This window comes from Acomys russatus, chromosome 16 (assembly GCF_903995435.1).
Source record: "Acomys russatus chromosome 16, mAcoRus1.1, whole genome shotgun sequence".
Classification (NCBI taxonomy): Eukaryota; Metazoa; Chordata; class Mammalia; order Rodentia; family Muridae; genus Acomys; species Acomys russatus.
In genome coordinates this window covers 39,441,418-39,456,601 of record NC_067152.1, presented here as the reverse complement: position 1 = coordinate 39,456,601, position 15,184 = coordinate 39,441,418, and the positions used below count along the sequence as shown (strand labels likewise).

The following is a 15,184-nucleotide window of genomic DNA, read 5'->3' as shown; positions in this document are numbered from 1 at the left end:
AGGCAGGGCCATGCTTGAATTTTGATTAGGGTCTCAGCTACTGTTTTGAGCTGAGCGCTATTCCCTGGAAGACATTGGCATTCTAACCCCTAGTTCCCACAACTTGGTCTCTAAATAAACAAACAAAACAAAACAAAATGAAGCCGAGCATCATTCCCAGACTTGGATAAAACACTTCCATGGCCTTCTGGTCTTTTCTAGGCCAGGCTGTAGCATCCTTCAAACACAGCCTGCTCACTCTCCCCACCCCTTCACTCTCTTGGGATTGCAGCCGCCTTCAGCCCAGCAGCTGAGGAGAAGCCCCGCCCCCGCCCTTTTGCTCCTTCCACCAGGAGTCCCAGTCTTTGTGACACACTGCAGACTAACAATGCCATCTCTACAGACCTGTGTCAGTGTTCCGTCCCCTCTCCCCTGCCCTTCTCCCTGCCCAAGCACCAAGGCTGCTCCTTCAACACTCACAGCCACGCACAGCAAATGAAGAGAGTCTGGAGCCCAAATTCCTGCTGTCGTTTTGAAAAGTAAGCAGCTCTTGGTAGAGTTACCTGCTTCCCTGAGGCCCAGAGGTCATCCTGTTCCCACCACCCCCACCTCCCACACTGTCAGTGTCACCCCAGCCTAGTGCCCGAGGAGAGTTATTTTATTTGGAACTAAGAAGTGCAAGCTACTTCAGAACCAGGAAGAACCCGTTTTCCATGCTAATGCAATGTGCGCTTGGGCAGGGTGGGGTGGGGGTGGGGGTGGGGGCTGGAAGAGCAGGGTGGCACCTTTGACCGCACTGCTATCTCCAACTGAGCATTCTTCAGAGTTATTCTAGCACTGATCAAAGCTGGGGGGAAAAAAAGAGTCCTCTCTCTGGAAGCCTTCAGAGGTGCGGCCATTTCTGTTTAATTAGGAACTGATGTGGGAGAAGGGAGCTGGGCCAGGTGGCTTACCTGTCCTCAGTATAAGGCTTTCTCCCGTCTTGTAGGCAAACTGTAAAGTCCCTTTGAAAGTTGTCCAATCAGTAGCCCCGCTGCAGCTGGCAGGCGCCCCATGCAAATTCTCAGCTATCATGTGCTCAAGGATAGAGGGAGTGGGGGTAAGCATTTGCTACCAAGCTTTCTAGGCACCTTGCCTAATGATCATAGTTGGGTAGGGGGCCTAATCGCATGTAATCCTCAAACAATACATGGGGGCTCTCTGTCTTTGAGAAACAAACTCCCTGCCTTGATTCCAGTAACTTCCTTAAGATACTCGATACATCTCAATCTTTGCTTTTCTTTCTACCTTTATTGAGATAGTGGCAGCCAAGGGGTGTTGGAATATTTCAGGTGTACGACAGGTGAGTTGACATATGAATATGTAGTGCAATGGTCCGTGCAGTCAGGGTCAAGTTAAGTTGCCCACAGTTGGATCTTGACTGTCCAGGGAAAAGGCATTGGTGGTGTCACTCTCGTAGAATTCCAAACGCCTTTCCCACAGCCTTCCACGCTGCTCCTGGACACTGAGGGCCTCACCGGCATTCAGAAGGGATGCTGCTCTCTCCAGGCTCAGGAGGCCCCAGCTCCACCTGGAGACAGGTTTGGGCTTTTCAGGAAACAGAAGTAAAACAAGAAAAGGCCCCTCAGAGATCCAAGAGTCAAGGATGCTTCTGGAAGGGAGAGGGGGAACTGCTCTAGGGGGAGGCAGCTGACAGATGGTGCAGGTGCCATGTCAGCTTCCTCTCCTGACCAGCTGTCACTGGGGATATGTGTCCTCGTCTGGAAGGGAGCCAGGGAAAGGATGGATGAGTAATCCAGGCCCCCCAGAACATCTTCAGTTCTTTTTCTCCAGCTCCAGATGACAGTGGGCTTTGTGGATGTAGACTGGAAATGAGAGCCCTTAAGCCCTTTCTGGTGGATAGACTGGGTCTCAAGGCGTTTATCTTTAGTCATGTTTCTTCCTGACACCCCTATCCACTTTCAAGCCACCCGCAGGTCCACCTGTGTGGGCTGCTGTTTGCATATCCCAGTACTGGGTTGATAGCCAGCCAGTGGGTGACTGCATGACCTCAGGGCCTGGCCACCTGACAGCAGCATTGCCAGGCAACAGCCGGCTCACTTCTCACGGATCAGTGGCTGAGCTTCTTTTGAAGACCTATCTCTGCCTACCCTTCTGCAGAAGCATTTCCTGTGGGATGAGGGACAGAGCAATAGTACCATGTTACACACTGGTCAAAAACCCCAAGGTCAAAAGCATTTGTGTTGTTGGATAGTTTGACTACAGGCAGTGTGTGTGAGAGAGATATGTGGCTCAAAGAAGAACTGATAGTTTTTATTTGTTTGTTTGTTTGTTTGTTTGTTTTTGGTTTTTCGAGACAGGGTTTCTCCATGTAGCCTTCACTGTCCTGGACTCGCTTTGTAGACCAGGTTGGCCTCGAACTCACAGCGACCCACTTGCTTCCGTCTCCCAAGTGCTGGGATTAAAGGCATGCGCCACCACCACCTGGCTAAGAACTGATAGTTTTGCTGTACCATAGAAACAGCTTCACAATATTTTACAAACTTTCTCAAAATGCACGCATGTGCATGTATGTATGTGCATGTTCTTGTGTGTATGAGGGTGTGGAGGCCAGAGGGAAACCTCTGCTGTCGTCATCAGCAATGCTCTCCAGCTCCTCTGAGAAAAGGCCTCTCACTGCAGGGAACTCACCAAATAGCCTAATCTGGCTGGTCAGCAAGCCCCGGGGATGCTCCTGTCTCTGCCTCCCCAGTTCTGGGATTGCAAGCATGTGCCACCATAACCCAGCAATGGTACATGTGTTGTGATGATTGGACTCAGGTCTTCATGCTTACGAGATAACCAACTTCCCAGATTAGCTTCGGCTGTCAATGTGGCACAGTCTAGAGCAGTGGTCCTCAACCTTCCGAACGGTGTGCTCCTATAATACACTTCCTCATGTTGTGGTGACCCCCCCCAACCATAAAACGGTTTCATTGCTGCTGTATAACTGTATTTTTGCTACTGTTATGAATCATAATGTAGGCATCTGTGTTTTCCAATGGTCTTAGGTGACCCGTGTGAAACTGGATGTGGTGGCATCCATTTAATCCCAACACTCAGGAGGCAGACACAATTGAGGATCTCTGAGTTCCAGGCCAAGCACAGATACATAGAGAGAACTTGTCTCAAGATAAATACTAAGAGAGCAAGGAGAGGAGAGGCAGTTAACAAGGATTAGCACCGAGTCTATGATGGAGCCAGGAGGCAGCATTCCTCTGTCTCTGCTGCAGTTCCTCCCTCAGTGATCGGCGTTGACATGGAAGCGTGAGCTGAAGTCAACCCTCCATCTCCCAAGTTGCTATTGGCGATGATGTTCATCACAGCCACAGAGAGCAATCAAGAACACCAACTGAGCTGCTACCTCCCTCAGCCCCTTTACCCGCTTAGAAATGTCATGAGATTGTTTAGGGGAGCAGAGGGACTAGTGGGAATGGGGAGAGGGTATGTGGGTACACAGGTGCCGTGGAATGCTTATGGGGGTCAGAGGGCAATTTGCAGGAGTCGGGTCTCTCCTTCTACCGGTTGGGTCCTGGGGGTAGAACTCAGATCTCCAGGCTTGGCAGCAAATGCCTTTACCTGCTGAGCCATCCTTGTGGTCCTGTACTATTACTTTGTGGAGAACCCTCATCTGGCTTTCCATAGTGGCTGCCCCAGTTTTACATTCCCGCCCACGGCAGGTATGTATTTATATCCTCTGCTTTGTATACTGAACATGTTTTCATGAATTAGAGGGTTTTCAGTTTGTTTCCAGTGCTGGGCTCAGGAGTCTTAGCTTTCAGGAGGCCAGCACAGGACGGTTGAGAATTCCAGGCTAGCCTAAGCTTTCCAACAAGATCCTGGCTCTGAATAAATAAATAATGAATAAAAATAAAAGAAAATGACAAGGCTGACTTTTTCCCTTTTCTACAACAGAACTGTAAAGAGTTTATTGGAAACACTTAAAAATAAAGACTACAAAAATAGGAAAAAATGAATTGCAAGAAAGGCAAAGCAGGATAAAGCTACTTTGAAGTAGCACATTGTGTCTAATATATGGGATACATATATATATATATGTGTGTGTGTGTGTATATACATTTATGTATATTCACATGTATATACACACATATATATATATATGTAGTCACACATACACACACATGGTCTGCTTTTTGAGACAGTCTTGTGTACTCCACACTGGCCTCATGTTCCCGACCTTTCCAACACAATCTCCCCTGTACTGAGATTACAGCTGTATACCAGCAAACACAAACATCCCATGATGTTTGTTCCTTTTTTTTTTTTTTTTTTTTTGGTGGTCTACCATAAAAAGTATCCCCTGTACAGCAGTTGCCATCTCCTGTCTGGAAACTCTAGGCATCAGATTTCCCCACACCCACCAGCCCATGGCCTTGGATAATAAGCTGGTAACAGAAGCAGGGAGCATGTCCAGTGTTTGCGTGAGGGTCACAGCACAGTGACTGGGTCTAGCCTGCAAAAGTCACAAGGCTCTGGTCCTGGAAGCAGTCTGTAAGACCCTGGGGACCAAGACTGCACCAGGGGCTGTAGTTTCAGTGCTGTTGCTGCTTGGCCCTGTGTCAGATGGCTTTTTATGGGGCTGGGGATCGAACTCCGGACTTCAAGCATACAAGGCACGCGTTCTACCAACTGAGCTACATCCCCAGCCTGGCCTTGTGCTTTATTTATGAGTCTCACTTGACTTTTGACGCTACGTCTTATTGTTCTGTCCCTTAAAGTTTTCTGCATGTGACTCAATAACCACTGACTATGTTTTATTTTCATTGCAATGAGTCGCAGTTTCTCTTACATGCAACAAAAAATTCTGATGGACATGCATGCAATCATATAATTCTCCAGGTAGTTTTAAACAGCGGTCCTTTTCTTTTATGTCTGTCTGTTTGTATGTTTCTGTGCATGTGTATTCATGTGTATGTGAAAGTACACATGCACACATATGCAAATACATGCTGGGGGTGGGGACAGAGGTCAACTGTCATTCCTCACGATGTGATCTACTTTTCTTCTTGAGACTGCGTGTATCAGTGGCCTAGTACTCACGGTTAGGCTAGACTGCCTGGCCAGCAAGCTCCGTGGATCTATCTGCCCGTCCCTACCTCCGCAGCCCGGGGCTTATGAGTGTGTGATGTCACACCTGGATTTCTTTATGTGGCTTCTGGGCATTAAACTCAAGTTCTCATGATTTCACAGTGAGCCTTTTGCTAGCTGAGACATCAGGCCAGTTTTAACCAAGGTGTCCTTACACAGTAAAATGGAGAGTAGGAAGAGGAAATGCGTTCATGACTAAGAATTTCTCAGAGGTCTCAGACTTTTGGAACTAATCTAAGATATTTTCATGATTAATAACATGAGATATTTGCATGAGTGAGTTAAGCTTAAAATTTTATGGAAGTCATTGAAAACAATTCTAAAGGGACCTTGTTTCTTTTAGCTAATCACTGGGTCATATATTGAAATTTCCAAAGGCCAAGCAGGCTGCGATGGAAAAACATTACTTCTAACGAGTCTCACACTTAGTCATATTCCCAAGTGGAGCACATTTCCACAACAGTGGAGCTGGTGATGCAGCCTTTTGATTTCCCACATTGCTGCGGTTCTAGCCTGTTTAGCGCAATGGCAAGGCGTATTACTAATAACCCATAGGTCAGCCTTGAACCACTGACATCGCAGTGCTCAGGAGCTAACCGAGAGAAGGAAAAACGCTGCCAGGCATCCTGCTTCCCAAGTAGCAAACTGCATGGATTAAAAAGTTGTTTTTTGTTTTTTGTTTTTGTTTTGTTTTGTTTTTGTTTTTGTTTTTTGCAATCATGTATTTTACTATTTTATTCGTGTTTTCCATGAGTCTAGTGGGAAGGAGGGGCCAGGAAGGCAGAGATTTGTTCATTTGTGCAACAGCGTGCCTTCAACAAGGGCTCTGCCCATGCATTTCTTGCAGTTAACCCCAACTCCAAGCGGCTGGGAGTCCTAAATAACCGTTCCTCGTCTTTGAGAGAAAAAAGCCTACAAGAAGCCGGAGGCTAGTGTTGTCTCCCAAAATCCTGGAGATTCCTTTTGCCTTATCATTCTGCTGAAGGCTGCTTTCACCTTCATGCTCCTTTGAAGTTCAAAAGGGCTGCTCACGTGACAGCTATTGCTTCATATTTCCAACAGCAGAAGGATGCATGGGGCAGAGAAGAGCTTACTTCAGCCTTTTACTACAGAGTGCTTCCAGGTTAAAATCCCCTTACGTAGGCTGGGCGTGGTGGCGCACACCTTTAACCCCAGCCCTCGGGAGGCAGAGGCAGGAGCATCCAGGCGGATCGCTGTGAGTTTGAGAGGCCAGCCTGGTCTACAAAGTGAGTCCAGGACGGCCAAGGCTACACAGAGAAACCCTACCTCAAACAAACAAACAAACAAACAAAAAATCCCATTACACAACCTCACACAGTTGCAAGGGCTTGTGGGAAATATAGACTGTATCCCAGATGTCTGAGTGTCCAACCAAGAGCTGGAATTTCTTTTAGGGGGAGAATGGGTTCCCACAGACAACTGGCTGTTTCTGCCCCAAGCAGTTGTAAAGAATTAGATGAGGTCTGGCATGGTGAGTGGTGTGTGCCCTTTAATATTGGCACTCAGGAGGATCTTTGTGAGTTGGAGACCATCTTGAGCTCATGGTAGGAGTTGGGCGTGGTTGTACACGTCAATGTTAGCTCTGTGGTGGGAGGGATCCTGAGGAACTCAGTGGCCAGCCAGCTTAGCTGAATCAGTTCAGTGAGAGCCATTGAGGAAGACATCCAGTGTTGAGTTCTGGCCTCAACACACATAAGCACACATGTGGGCGTGCACATGTGCCCCTCCCTCTCCGTCTACCCTTTCCAAGACCAGGTAGTCACCAGGTTTGGCTTGTAAGCTGCAATGTGCTGATCATTGAACTAATGTTCGGTGAACTAATGGGCTGGGTCACATCATCATCTTCTCTTCTTCCATTGGCTGTGTCAGAGTATATGGGTTAACGTATCCTAGGCTGACTCAGCCCTTGGGGTGGGCGGGGTCTCGAGGTCCACTGCCTTATAGGAGAGACCCATTTTGTTGTTGATTTTAATGTTTTTAGGGCCAAGTTTTGTATTGTTCTGGCAGAAGCACTTCGGCTGACTTCTTGGTAACAACTCTTGTTCCCATCTGTGTGTTTGAATGGCCTCCCCGATGCTCCAAACACTCATAGAACAGGTTTTCAATTTGAGCTGATGGGCTGCAGGAGACAAGAGCTTGCCTCAGGAGCATTGGCACCCACAGTGCCACCCACCGGGATGGCCCTAACCCAGGCGCAGGCGGCAGGGCGCTCGGAGACTTCTAAAAAGTTAAGGATGCGTAGCTGTGCATTGGTTTGTATGCGTGTCAGTAGCATCCTATAATTGTGAGGGGAAAAAACTCACATCTTTCAGTTTGCCACCTTAACCATCTGTGCGCATGTGTACGTATGGGTGTGCGCATGTGAGTGTGTGTTAATGTGTACGTGCGTATGTTTGTTTGTATGCATGCGTGCATGCGCTTGTGTGTGTGGTATATGTGTGTGTGTGCATGTGCTTGTGTGTGTGTGTGGTATGTGTGTATGTATGCATGTGTTTGTATATGTGTATTGAGAGTGTGTGTTTGTGCATGTGTATTGGGAATATGTGTACATGCATGTACTCTTCTTATTTGCTGCTGTGTAGCCCAGGCTAGTCATCCTATCAGAGTCTGAGGAGTGTGTCTCCACTGCCCGTCTCACAGAAAGTCAGTCCAGCTTGACATGGATCGTGTCCATCCAAACTCAGGTCTTAATACTTGTGTGGCAAGCATGTTACCCACTGAGCCATCCCTCCAGCCTGTTTTTGTTACATGTGCTAGTGAGACAGGCCTGCCCACTGGAGTCTAATCCCAGAGCCCATCTAGTGGAAGAGGAGAAGCAGGTTAAAGTTGTCCCCTGATTTCCCCCGTGTGCCTTGCACAAGCTCCTCTCCACAAATATATAGAAAAAATGTAATTTAAAAAAGCAAATGCAGAGCCAGGCAGTGGTGGTGCACACCTTTAATCCCAGCACTCGGGAGGCAGAGGCAGGCAGATCACTGTGAGTTGGAGGCCAGCCTGGTCTACAAAGTGAGTCCACGACAGCCAAGGCTACACAGAGAAACCCTGTCTTGAAAAGCAAAGCAAAACAAAACAAAACAAAAAAAGGAAATGCTGAAGAAAAATGCAAAGGTCCTGTGTTTATTTGGACGTGGTTATCGGTGTCTACCTCAGGCTAAGGCAGTGGGCTACTCCGCTTTCTTCAACTTTTCATCTCTTCTTAAGGACACAGTCAATAAGCAAGTAGACATACAATTCTATCAAAGAAGAGAGAGTTATTTAGCCATGCTTTGTAAAAGGAGCAGCAAGTGCTGGCGAGATGACTAGTTGGCTAAGGGACTAGACATGGGTATGGTGCACAGGTATACACGCAGGCTGAGTGCTCAAACATGTAAAATGAAGTAAACACATCCCCCACCCCTCTACCCCCTGCAAAGCGCTAGCAAGCATTTCAGAGCTGAAGTGTACAGGGTGGTGAGCCTGCTTACAGCCCCTTCCCACACCAGGCATGAGTGGCTGTCTGCAGAAGCCCACGGCTGGGACTGAATCACAATAGGCTTACTCATCAGACTTTTGAAAGTTGGAGGTGGATTCATATAACATTGGAGCGGCTATTTTATTTTTAAAATATTTTATTTTTATTTTACATGTATGCATGTTTTTGTCTGCATGTATGTCTCTTTGTATACATGCAGTACGTATAAAGGTCAGAAGGGGAGTGTCAGATCCCCTGGGGCTGCAGTTAATGTCAACTCTGGGCCACCATGTGGGTGTTGGGGGTTGAACCCTGATCCCCTGCAGGAGCAGCTGCAGCTCTTAATGACTGAGCCCTCTCTACAGCCTAAATTTTCAATAAATGACTAAGTGCCACTTACAGGATTCACATGCACTACCTCCATGTACATCCAAAAACCCTTTCCTCACTGTAAAATAAAAGCCAATATCCATTAAGCAATTTCTGTCCATCTCTCTTCCTGTAGCCCCTGGCAACCACATCTCTTTCTCCTTCTATGGAGTTACCTACTCTGGTGGGGTTTTTTTTTTTTTTTTTGTCTGTAAAATCATACATGACACGGTCCTTTGTGTCTGGCTTCTTTTTCTGTGATGTGTCTCAGTACTTCATTTTCATGGGTACATAATATTCCATCGTATAGATCTGCCCCATATATTGATCCATCCACCAACCTTTGGACATTGGGTCGCTTTTGTCTCTTGACTGCCATAAGTGGTGTTGCTAGGCACATTTCTGGACAAGGATTGTTTGTTTCTATTCAGTTTTCTTGGTGGGGGAGGGGACTATGGGATCACAGCTTGGTTTAGATGTCGCTCAGTTTCTAAGCCATTGTAAGCAAGTAAGAAGCAGAGGGTGACGTAATTCTCTTTCATCTCCTTACTGAGCACAGAGCTCAACGTCTCGGGCCTGGGATCTTTAAAAGTCTCTGGACTCCTTGTTCCAAAAGAAGGTTACCACGTCAGTCCCAGGACTGCCACCTTAGGGCTTGACGTCTCCCCAGCCAGGCACTCCTCACCATCTCCTGATGGCATGGTTCAAGGTTCTGCCTTGGGGGAGTTGGATCAGGGCTGAGGTGACTGGGAGGAGAGCACATACCCTCCTTGGTGCATTTCCTTCCATGCCGTCCACCCTATTCTCCAGTGGACAGGGACGAGGTGCTCGCCCCAGCCTGGGGTCCATGAGATTTCAGGGTTCACTGACCAGCCTTGTTTCTGAGCAGTTTCCCTTCATCTCATGTAGCCCAGGCTGGCTCTTGGACTCGATGTATAGCCAAGGATGACCTTGTGTTTTTGATCTTCCTGCCTCTGACTTCTCTTTTGGGACATTGTTCTATTTCTACTTCAGCTCCAGGGGTTTATAAAAGGCCAAGCATCTCCCCTTGATTCTGCCTTGGAGTTCTGTTGTGAGTGGAACGCAATGCGATGTAGGCGAGAAAGAGAGAAATGGGAGAATGGGGGGGTGGGTGGGTGGGTGGGGGGTGGGATATAACACACAGAGTAGAAGACGGAGATTGACAAAACTGTGTGAAGACGTCACTCAGTTTTCCCTGTCTTTGAAGGCTTAATTTCTCTAACATGCCGCTGCCGGCCTCCCCGCACTCAACAGGGAAGAGAGCCCAGCGCGAGGAAGATACTGTGCGATGATGCGTCAGTTCCCTTCGTGGGAGTGAGACAGGACAAAGCCTGCACAGTTTCCCCTGCCTCAGCTGTGCCCCAGACCTTGGGGATTCCCCATCGTGGGGTGGAAAAGCATAAGTGGGCCTCCTTCACTCCGACAGAATCAAAATGAAACATCGGCTCATCTTTGAGGTTTAATTCTGGAACTAATCATGTTTCTTGCCCAGGTCACCCTGCCTTCAGATTCTCCATTGTCTGTTAGATGGAGGCTGTGAGGACCCCGTGTTCGCTTGTTAGTCTAATGGGTGGCCTAGCCCTTGGCTTCCCAGGGCAGGGCCACTTTCATTGTCAGCTGGATGCCTTGGGTGTAACTTACCACTGGGGGACATCTGCATTATCTAATTTATTCCTTTGAAGCATTTCATTCTTGCTGATCGCTGCTTTAAAGGTCATTTCCAAATAAGCAGGGACGGAAAGGTCACTGTACCCGGCTGCCGGATCATCTGAAAGCAGCTTTGATCCTGTGCAGCACCAACTCCGACCCCCTCTGACCTTCCCTGCCCCTTATGCTGGTGGCGTGTGGCTAATCGTGTTGCCTTTTGCTTTGGGCACTGGAATTGGGCAATGGGGCGTGGGGCTCAGAGGGCAGGATAATGGGTAGAACTGGCATTGGAAACCTAATTGTGTGTGTGTGTGTGTGTGTGTGTGTGTGTGTGTGTGAGCAAGAGGTCAATTTTGGGTTGCTTTTGTCTCTTGACTTTCATAAGTGGTGTTTCTAGGCACCAAGGTGTTTCTAGATGACCCAAGGAGTCATCTAATCTGGTTTTTAAAAAATTACGTATTTATGGCTTTTTGAGACAGGGTCTCACTAAGAAGCCCTGGTTGGCCTGGAACTTGCTATGTAGACCAGGCTGGCCTCACACTCATAGATTGTTGCCTCCCCCCTCCCCCGGCAAGTGCTAGGATTAAAGGTGTGCACCACCACACCTAGCTGTGTGTGTATATGTGTGTTTACAGGCATGGCACAGTACATGTGTGGCGGTCAGATGTCAGCTTGTATAAGTCTCACTGTATGGGACCCTGAGATTGAATCTGTGTCTTTAGGCATGGTGGCAACTGTCTCTAATTGCTGAGCCATCTTGCCAGCCCTACTCTGGTTTTTGAGGCAGAGGTCTCTTAGTGGCCTGGAGCTGGCAGATTTGTCTAGACAGGTTAACCAGCTGCAAGCTCCAGGGTCCTCCGTCTCTGCCTTGCCAGCCCGGGATTGCAGGCACTCCTGATCCTGCCCACAATGAACCAAGCGACCCTCAGTCAAGTCTATGAGAGATGGAGGGTTTGGTGAGCAGATTCTGGACAAACTTAGGGCAGGGAAATTACAACAGAAGACCAGGGGAGTGTGCCTTCACATTTCCCAAAGAATAAAAAAAGGAGCACCCTCCCCCGCCCCAAGGCTTGCTGGCGAGCCACCAGTCTGAGTGTGCGCTCCTCAAAGGGATTGTACAGTAAGACTTTCTGTGCTGACTGTCATGGTGGGAAGTCGTGAATGCTGCTACTGTGGGCCCACTGACTGTCAACAAGGCATTTCTCATCATGCCTGGGCAAGGCAGGTGGGCTCAAGAACCAGGTACAGAATAAGCCAGTCCGATGTGGGCCCAAGGAAGGGTCTCTGTCGGGAGCTAAGGAGGAAGGTTTGTGGTCAGGAGGATTGAGGAGGGTGACAAAAGGCTTTAGCAATCAGAGGGGAAGGCAAAGAATTGTGGAGGAGCCAGATGGGAGCTTCATTGGGGGGGGGATAGGAGAGAGAGAGAGAGAGAGAGAGAGAGAGAGAGAGAGAGAGAGAGAGAGAGGAGGAAGAAGCAACATTCTAGAGGCCAGCTGAGCTCCAGAGTGGGGTGTGCAGCATTCCTACACTACTTTAGCTCTATGCACTGTGGTTTGATTTGTTTGTTTATTTTTGTTTTTTTGTTTTTCAATACAGGGTTTCTCTATATAGCCCTGGCTGTCCTGGAACTCACTCTGTAGACCAGGCTGGCCTTGAACTCAGAGATCTATCTGCCTGCCTTTGCCTCCCGCGTGCTGAGATTAAAGATGTGTACTACCTCTCCCAGCTCAAAGTGTGCCTTTTTCATAGGTAATGAAGTAGAAGCAGGCTGGGGCCCTGCCTGCCAGATACTGGGTTCACATATTCAACCATCTGCTTTTCAGAGGGTGGAGCTGATAGCTTGGCACCTAAAATTAGGACATTAATGAGGATCCATGACTAACTGTAAGAAAAATGAAGAATTCCCATTTATCAATAATAGTAGTGAAATGTGGAGATGACTTTCAGGAGTATGGATTGCAGTGTTTGTTAAAATGAAGTGTGTTCATCCTTATGACTGAGCTTGCCCTTTTAGGGAAGGATGCTGTGGAAACATCCCCATCAGTGCTTATGAGACATCCATGAGTGTCATCTGTGCCAGCGAGAGTGTAGAGGCATTTTGTAAGCTTCTCAGGAAGATGTGTCAAACTCAAATGCACAGCAATTTGGTTTAAAGGTAGATGGCCTGATGCCTGCTTAGCATCACTGGGGGTGGGTGGGTGGGGAGGGCAGCCTTTCTGGGTACCACAGAGAGTTTTCTTTGTATTCCTAGTCCATCACCGATGCTTTGACTGTGTTCATGGCAGGAAGGGAGCATCATCCCTGGATGTCTCACTCAGCCAGCCATGTCCTTTGTTTTAGGCATGCTGTAACTGGGGTGGGGCACAGATGAGTTAGAGAGAGTTGGGGAGAAGACTACATGATGTTGAGAGGACTGGGCTGTGTTTCCTAATGCGGACACAGGAAGGGCCCAGTGGAGGAAAACAAGGTTGAGAAAGGGCGAATCTGGGCTGAGAAGCTGGTGACTGGCTGTGGGCTGGTTACTGAAGAAAAGGCCCTACTGTAACACACCAGATATCTAGGCTAGACTTGGCAGAGTCAGAGTGCCTAATTTCACATCTGAGCCTAAGGCCCTGCCAACCCGAGTCAGGACTATTATTTTGTGACCTTCCAAGAAAGAAGAAAAGCTGTCCCAAACTATAATACCCATTTATGCTTCAAAAAGCTAGCTTATATCAATTAAAAGAACTCTTTAAAAAAAAAACACTCTTTTCGGGACGCAGAGATGGCTTTGTCTGAAAACTGTTCATCCTGTGGGAATGAGGACGGAGCTCTAGCCCTCAGAATCCAGGTAAAAGAGCCAAGTCTCATGGCGTGTGCCTGTCATCCAAGGGGACAAGAGCATCCTCGGGACTCAGTAGCTAGCCAGCCATGCCAAATCGGTGAGCTTCAGGTCCAGTGAGAGACCCTGCCTCAAACACAAGGCTGAGAAGGATAGAAGGAGACACATGGTGTTGGCCTGGCCTGAACATATGCATGCGTGCGCACATACTGTGCACACACACACACACACACACACACACACACACACACACACACACACTGTGCACACAATGTACACACAGAACCCAGAAGAAAAGTGGAAACTTTTCTAGGCTTAGTTTGGTCATATGTTATACAAATCCATAAAGGAAATCATATGTATACATATACATGTCTGTACATATGTACGATCTTCACATACATAGAAAAATAATGGAATAAGTTGGAAGAAAAGTTATTTCTTGACATATCCTTTGTGATTTGAATATGATATTTTCCCTTTATTTTTCAAATCATTTGAACTCAAGGTCGTTTTTTATTTTTCTTTGTGCATGCTATTTTTCTTGGGCCCTGTTGATGCTAATGCAGACTGATGCTAATTCAGACTGATGCTAATTCAGGCTTGGTGGTGTGTACCTGGAAACTGAGGCAGGAGGATCACGTTGTTCTAGGCCACTTGGGGCCATGACGAGAGTTTGAAACCAGCCCGGGGCACACTGGTACATTGGAACCCTATCGAAAAGAAAATGCCTGAGTGGGGTGGTGCAACAGCTTGGTGGGTAAAGCAGCTTGCTGCCAAGCCTGTCAACCTGACTTTGATTCCTAGGATTCATGTCATGGAAGTAGAGCAATCCACTGTGTTGTCCTCTGACATGTGCTGTGGTGTGCACAGGCTTTTTGCTGGTTTGTTTGTGGGGTTTGTTTGTTTGTGTTTTTGAGACGAGGTCTCATGTATTCCAGGCTGGGCTCGAACTTACTCTGAATCTAAGGACAACTTTAAATTCCTTCCTGCAGAAGGCTGGGGTTACAGGTGACAATGAAACCTAGGGTCTAGTGATGCTGGGCAAGCATGCTACCAGTCCCCGATTCCAGCTTCTTAAGATGCTAAGCTATGATGGGAGGAGGTCAAGAGCACATCTTATAATTGGCAAAAAAAAAAAAAAAAATACACACACACACACACACACACACACACACACACACACACACACACATATATATGTATGTATGTTTGCCTTCCTTCCATGCAGTAAGGGTGGGTAAGGCCCAGGAGAGCCTGAGGGCAGATATGGGAGGCTTCTGGCAGTCCCCAAGTATTATGCAGCACATAAATCACAGCACACAGTCATCAGCACTCCCCTGCAGTGGAGGCAGAGCAGCAAGTGCCCCCGCCTGGGATGGCTTCACGCCTTCTGTTTGATGGCTGACGAGTGTGCAGATGGATTACGGTGGCTATCCTAACAAACGATCCTGGCCCCACCCCCCACCCCCCTTTTTAACAATGCCATTAGATATGACTCAGAATGGCATAGGAATAAAAGGCAAAGGGCCTTTATTGCCTTCTGTGGGTTAAATAAAAAGGAGCGGCTGTGGGTGGAGGGGCAGATGGCATGAGCGCCCAGCAGCTGGAGGGCTGCTTGTCTTCATTAGTGTCACAGACAGAAGGCTTCCTCTTAGACATGGGATAGCTCGTGGTCACCCAGCTGAGTCTCTCCGGGAGCCTGCAGGGTTCAACCTGGCCTCCTT

At 47.9% G+C, this 15,184-nt stretch overlaps 1 protein-coding gene across 1 annotated transcript in view; it reads left to right on the top strand.

Moving 5' to 3' along the window:
- The window catches only part of Slc39a11 (solute carrier family 39 member 11), a 407,103-nt gene that overhangs the window by 46,237 nt on the left and 345,682 nt on the right, over positions 1–15,184 (top strand). The window lies entirely within an intron of this gene.